This window comes from Pongo abelii, chromosome 8, assembly GCF_028885655.2.
Source record: "Pongo abelii isolate AG06213 chromosome 8, NHGRI_mPonAbe1-v2.0_pri, whole genome shotgun sequence".
Taxonomy (NCBI): Eukaryota; Metazoa; Chordata; class Mammalia; order Primates; family Hominidae; genus Pongo; species Pongo abelii.
In genome coordinates this window covers 103,061,445-103,069,362 of record NC_071993.2, presented here as the reverse complement: position 1 = coordinate 103,069,362, position 7,918 = coordinate 103,061,445, and positions in this window count along the sequence as shown.

Below are 7,918 nucleotides of genomic sequence, written 5' to 3'. Positions count from 1 at the left end.
CAGGAGTTTGAGGCCAGCCTGGGCAACATGGCAAAACCCCATCTCTACAAAAAATACAAAAAAATTAGCTGGGTGTGGTGATGCAACCTGTAGTCCTAGCTACTCAGGAAGCTGAGATGGGAGAATCATCTGAGTCTGAGAGTTTGAGGCTGCAGCAATTGCACCACTGCACTTCAGCCTGGGTGACAAAGTGAGACCCTATCTGAAAAAAAGAAAGAAAAGAAAAGAAAAAGAAAAGAGAAGGATTCAAGCGATTCTCCTGCCTCAGCCTCCCGAGTAGCTGGGACTACAGGCACGTGCCACCATACCCGGCTAAATTTTTTTTTGTATTTTTAGTAGAGACAGGGTTTCACTATGTTGGCCAGGCTGGTCTCAAACTCCTGACCTCGGGATCCGCCTGCCTCGGACTCCCAAAGTGCTGGGATTATAGGCGTGAGCCACCATGCCCAGCAGACATTAACACTATTTCTATTCAACGTTATATTTTGTGTCTTCACTGGTAGGTACATAAAGCAAGAAAAATAAATAAAACCATAAAGATTAGAAAAGAAGAATTCACAGATGACATGATTTGGAATATAGAAAATTAAGCAGAACCTATATATAGATGATTAAAATTAATATGAAAGTTTAGCAAAGTTGCTGGATATACAAAATCAACATATAAAAATGTGTTGCACTCCAAACAAATAGTTAAAAATTAAAAACTTAAAGATGATGCCATTTATTATATCATTAAAATAAGAAATACTAGGAATAGATGTTTAAACAATATGTAAAATATTTGTAGATAAAACTATAATACTTCAGTAAAAGACACTAAAGAACAACAAAATAAAAGGAGAAATATACAATGTTCATGAATTGGAAGATGCAAAGTTGTAAAGATGTATTTATGCCTAGTTGTTGGGTAAGCAGGAGGGTACAGGCAAGCTCAAACTGGTAGGAGGGTGTTAGGCAGGAAGTCAAGTGCACAGAACAAGATAGAGCACCACTGTGGATGCTGCTGGAACTGGGAGTTACAGGAAACTAGTGCTTCTGTGTGTGGTTTGGACAAGGGCAGCTCTGGGCAGCTGCATAGGCAAAGCTTGGGTGGCTGGCTCACTAGAGCCAGGGTTAGGGTTGCTTGCAGGGCTCCTCACAGCCAGCTTGCAGGGCTCCAGGCATGTATGCATTGTGGGTCTGAAGAATGGGTGAAGAGAGCAGTGACCTGGGAAGGCACAAATTCATGCCATTCTCCTGGCTATGCCTCTGCCACCCAAGTCTAGAAATTGACACAGTGGCCACTAGAGAAATCTGCCTCCTTTAGGTACCTCATACCGGAGAAAACTACACAGGCTAAGCTATAGAAAATAAAAGCAATAGAGAATAGAGGCCAAGCAATGAGAATAAAAGCCATCAGGACCAGGAAGGAAAACTTCCTCCTCCTGCAATGTCTCTCCAGCTCCCATTTCTTAAGAAGATTAACATCATGCCCACTGGCTAAGGAAAAATATTTCAAGGACCCAGGTCCATGTTTACTGATCAGGCAAAAGGGTAAATTTGGGGCTGACAGGCAATCTGTTGATAACTGGCATAGCTGCTTGATAAATAATGCCTAACAATGAGTCATCTTAAAGTAGAAGGTATATCTCAATAAAACATTTAGAAAAGCAATGAGAAGTAGAACATCTGGATGCCTAATGCTTTTACAGTATGTCACTCATGGTAGGAGAAAAATACTTGTATGCAGGGGGCCTTCTTTAGGCTAGGTAGCATTTAATCTACCAGAAGGGAACCAAATATGTTCTTAGGGGCATCATTGAAGACTTCTTAGAACCATTTACAGAGCCTGTGCAGTTATCTGTGGTTTGTCCTAGGTGAAGGAGGAAGTGATTTCTAAAGGAGGAGGGAAATGATTTCTAAAGAACCAATATGTGGCATTCAAATTAATACCATGAGTTCTTTTGCCTCACTGGACACACATTTGAATAATACAAATGATGTGAGATTTCAGTGATAGACATTCATAGTGACAACTTTTACATCTTCATCAGGGTAATTGATTCTGTCCTCTAGATCATCCACATTTTTATGTTCACACAATCTCTAGGTAACTCATCTTTAAACATTGCTTCGAAGACTTCCACAAACTGGATATGGAAACTAGTATGTGATCCTCTGAATAGGTACCACCAATAGCTATACTACTATAGTATTTCTCATGATGACCTTGGTTAAATCTTAATCACATTTATTCAGATGATTGATATTTTATGCCGTATTTTTTGGCCAAATTAGCCAGGCCCATCAAAATCCATAAGGGAATATTTTAAGGCTGTTGATGTATTAAAGTAGGCTACCTGCTATTTTTGTTTTTGTTTTACTTTTGTATTTTAACAGAATAAAGGATTATTGCTTTTTCATGTCCCAGTCCAATATGGGTTAACAGACATAATGAAAGTGTTGTATTCCATGCAGTCATTCAGGGACCTAAGTTTTTAATATCTAGTAGCTCCACCTTCCCCAAGAGGCAGAGTCCTCTCAATTCTCCACACCTGGCCTTCAGAAAAGGAAAGTAGAAAAAGAAGTCAATATCCATATTTAACCACTTCTTAACTTTCCTTCCTGGTCCTGATGGCTTTTATTCTCTATTGCTTGGCCTAATCATGACACCCATCACTTCTCACATTCCACTGGTGACATCTAGTCATATAATCCTATCTAAGTACAAGGGGATCTGGGAAACATAGTCTAGCTGCATGCCCAAAAATAACAGGAGGAAACTGATATTGGTTGTCACTACTGATTTCTATCACAGTTGATAGAAAGTTGTATTTTTCAAGTGTTTATTTCTAATAGCCACCTCCTTTTAGCATGAATAATGTCATGACTGTACAACTGTTTTAGCAGGTTCGCAGTCTGTATTAGTTGCAAGTTGCCTTTGTTTGCAAGTATCAGAGACCTAATGCAAAATAGCTCAAATAAAAAGGAGGATTGGCAGGAGTGGTGGCTCACGCCTGTAATCCCAGCACTTTGAGAGGCCAAGGTGGGCTGATCACCTTCCTGATCAGGAGTTCAAGACCAGCCTGGCCAACATGGCAAAACCCCATCTCTATTAAAAATACAAAAATTAGCTGGGCATGGTGGCATGTGCCTATAATCCCAGCTACTCAGGAGGCTAAGGCAGGAGAATCGCTTGAACCTGGGAGGAGGAGGTTGCAGGGGGCCAAGATCACGCCACTGCACTCCAGCCTGGGTGACAGAGTGAGACTCTGTCACACACACACACACACACACACACACAAAAAGAGGATTTATTCGCTCACATAATAATCAAACCTCAGATAGGAGAGGGATAGAGCAAATCTTAAGGACAACCAGAATAACAATGGGATTCTCTCTCTTTCTGATCTATTATTTTTTCCCTGCATATATTTATTTATTTATTTAAAACATATGTTAGGAGATATGCATTCAGATACAAACGTGTCTCTGAAGATGGGAAATTGGTGCAGTCACATTGGAAAATAGTCTAGTAGTTTCTGAAACGGTTAAACATACATTTACCACAAGACCCAGTAATTTTACTCCTAGGAATATACCCAAGAGAAATGAAAACATATGTCCACAAAAAAATGTGTACATGAATGTTTATAGAAGCATTATTCACAACAGCTAAAAGGAAGAAACAACCCAAATGTCCATCGACTGATGAATGAATAAACACCCTGTGGTATATCCATATAATGGAATATCTGGCCACAGAAAGAAATGGAGTACTGATACATGCTACAATATGGATGAATCTTGAAAACATTATGCTAAGTGAAAGAAGCTAGACACAAAATACCCAAATTATTGTATGATTCCACTTACATGAAAAGTCCAAAGTAGGCAAATCTATTCAGACAGAAAGATTATGGGTGGCAGATATGGGGGATTGGAGAGATACCTAAAGGTCGTGGGGTTTTTCAGGACAATGGAAATGTTTTAGACTTGATTGTGGTGATAGATGCATAATTCTGTGAATGCTAATAGCCACTGAATTTTACACTTTAAGTGGGCAAATTGTATAATGTGAATTATGTCAATAAAATCATTTAAAAGAACATGTAGACATGGACGACAGGTAAAATGAGCATGGCTGTGTTCTAGTAACATTTTATTTATAAAAACAGGCAACTCACCAAATGGCCATCATTTGCTGACCCTTGTTATAGAGTAATAAAAACTAATTTTTTAACTGGGCACTGGCGTACCAGAAAATAAAATACTACCTTTTCCATATGTCTTGCAGAGGATTGTGTGTAACATTTGGGAACTATCCTGAAATGAAACAATTGTGCTTTTCTTTGAATCCCCTAGTCTTTCCTGTTCACTGGAATGGCTACAGCTCTAACAGCCATCATTGATCATGAAATTACCTTGGAAAATGGACACCACAGATAGTGGAGCAACAAGATAGGGGGAGCCTGGAATCCTCACCCCATGAATAACTGTACGAACTCTAAATTGATTTCATCTAGACTTCTTAAAAGAAAAAAAATTAATTTATGTCATGTTTAAATAAACTTATTTTGAAAATTTCTATTACTTCCTCATAGCTGAACATAATTCCAACTATTATACCCCTTAAGGAATTAAAAAAACAGCTATGCCTCCTGGAAGGATCAAGTGGATGCTAAAGGAGGCTCAAATCTATGTCTGTCTTTCTTTTGTTTTGTTTTGTTTAACGGCAATTCATTCTTAACATACTGGCCTTTTAAGCTGGAGTCCTACAACTACTTGAGTTCATATTTGTAAGAAAGATGTAAGAGGATATATTCTCTGATTAGCCAATCCTGTGTTAACTTTAAAAAAATCAAATTTCATAAATAGAAGCAGTACCATATCCCTTATCAGAACAGTTCCACTGTTTACTAAGTCCCTGTAGCTAAGTACAAGCCCCAGGGCTTAGACCAAGTTCTGATCACTGTGTACACAGAGTCTGTTGTGGGTTTCCTCATGAGTTCAGTAGTGTGAACATTAGTGTGTGACATCCTCTGCTCTGCAGAACACAAAAATAACAGGGTCCTCTGGGTATCCAACTTTCCTTGACAAGATTAAAATAATGTCTAAAGAGCTCTAAAAGTGTCACAAACGATCTCTAGACATCATATTTACATTTGTTCATAAAGATACAGGGCTGCAAAGTCACCATAGCATAACTTCTCCTTAAGAATGTGAGGCATAAACACACACCTAATGTTCTCATGACTGCCCCTACGCAAAAAAGGTATCTCTGTGTTGCAGAGTCACACTCTGTGATGGATTGAATGTTTGTGTGCCCTTCAAATTCATATGTTAAAGCCCTAACCCCCGCTGTGGCTATATCTGGAGATGGGGCCTCTAAGGAAGTAATTAAGATGAAATGAGGTCATAAGGGTGGGTCCCTGATCTGACAGAATTAGTGTCTTATAAGAAGATACACCAGAAAGTTCTCTCTCTTTCTCTCCCATGCCTCTTCATCTCAAGTAGGTACCGAGGAAAGGCCATAGGAGGATATTGTGAGAAGGCAGCCAGCTGCAACCCAGGAAGAATGCCCCTCACCAGAAAGCAAATTGGTCAAAACCCTGGTTTTGAACTTTGAGCTTCCAGAATGGTGAGAAAATAAATCTCTGTGTGTAAGCCACTCAGTCTATGATATTTTGGCTGTGTCAACAGACTAATACACACTCCAAAAAAAGAGTGTGAAGAAGTTTTTGTTTCAGTGTCATTTTCCAATTATCCTCTGCTAAAATCTACTTTAATCCTGGCATGGTCATAAGCTGGTTTTACACTCTAGACCTGCTTGAAACTTAAACTTGACTCACTCTCACAGGTGATTTTTAGGTTCGTTGGATGCTGCAACTCCTATGACACAGAATGATCAAACATGGATTCCTGGGACTTGGGACTTTTGGTACTAAAGCAGGGAAAGTCCAAGGCACACTGGACAAGTTGGTCACTCTAGATAGGCAATACATTCTATTCCTCCAGCTATTGCTCCATCTACAGCTATGGCTTCTCTAATAATCCATACCATACAGATTCTCTCCATACACAAGAGTCAAAAATGTCTCAGGCCAACTTTCTCTTTTTTTCACGTGGCCCACATCTGCTGCATGAGAAACACTCAGGCATCATTTGCCTTGACAAACTACGGCAGTGACTACAGATCCCAACATAGCAACTTTCCTTCACTCCTATGCCAAAATTCTCACTGGCCCATCTCTGCTACCCCTGGGATTTCCCAGATGTGAGTCACAATACTACTGTACCTCTCAAAACCCAGGGAATGCATGTCAAGTTCTCTTGAGTATTGCTATTGAAGCCCCCTTCACTAGACTTGAAGGTGAGTGGGGAAGCATAACAATGGCTCTCCCCAAAACTTCTTCTCATAAACTCATCTCTTTCAACATCTTCTTTTAACCCATGAAACTGGTGAAAGGTTTCAATAGTGGCAAAACCAGTTCTTGGACTGTGGCTGCCAATACAGGGAGCAAAACTGATCAAGGGCTCCAGATGCTTGCTGCACTCTGAATTCCCTGGCCACATTTTCATCCATGGGCTGCTCCAGCCGGTGACTGAGAGCAGCACAGATAATAAGGCAGGCTGGTTCCTAAAAGAAGGACTCCTCTGACAGGTGATCTTGGCTTGAGGATTTCCAATAGCCTTTCTAAATCTTGCTTAGACTGTTTGGCAGTCCAGGAAACTTCCACCACCCTTCCCTCTCTCTCTCCTTCACTCAGTTTCAGACTTGCAGCCTCTCCCAGCCTTGCTTGGCTCCCTCCCATTCTCTCTCACAGGTGTTTCCTCTAATAAAATTGTTGCACATTTAATCCCATCATAACAACTTCTCATCAGAGCCAGACTAATGTAAAGACATTTCTTTGGAAAACATGCATCTTGTCAGCACCTCACTTTGGCGTTTTATAGTTGTTGCTTTATAATGCTGCAGACAGAACTTCCAGTTTATAGTTATGCTACTAACCACAGGATGAATGAATGACATGGTAAGATAAAAAAACAGGAAAAATGATGGGATTTTACTTTACATTTCTTGTTGTTCAACCACTCCATTTCTGTTAAAATATATGTCTAATTTGAATGAGCATCAAGATGAATTTTTACTAAGAGTTATCACTGTGGGTGCTGAGTATGTGAGCAGGAACATCATAGATGCTAATTTACCTTTTAGTAGGCAACCAGGCCTGTGCCAGGACTTGGATAAGAAGGCTGTTACATGCTACCCTGGAGTTCCAAAGTAACTCCAACCCCAATATCACCATCTGTCTTTGTTCCTCCACATTTTCTTCTTCCCGTGATCCCTTCTCATTTTTCCTTTCTATCTTCTTTTACTTGTTTTGTCACTGCTTTAGAAGTCACTAATAAGCAATAGTGGGAAGTAGAGTATGTGAATAAAGAATGAAGCTTTCTTTGGCAGTCTGAAATAAATTGCTTAAAACTGTACCCCAAAGCAGCCAGAATAAAAATAGCTTTTTATATTTGTTCCCCAGCATTTCAAGTACCCAAACGCCCCACGTGCCTTGACCCCTGCAACTTTGTTTTAGGGAAGACTTTTGGTGGTAGCATATTCTCATACAAAAGTGTGTGAAAAACATCAATTTGCTTTTTTACTTTTCCTGTGAGGATTGTAGAACCAAAACAAAATATCGAAAATTTTGAGAATACACTGACTCACAAAAACCCAATGCTTTTCTAGTCAAACAGGATTTCTCTATGTGATTTGTATCAAGGACGGTCATTTATCAAAATGTGACAACATGCCTTGGCCGTCATTATAACGGCAGGCAATTAAAAATGTTTTTACCATAGCCAGTTTGCTTATTTTTCTATTTTAAAAGGGTATTATAGCAGATATGCAAAAGAGAAAGCAGAGAGAAAAAAATAAAAT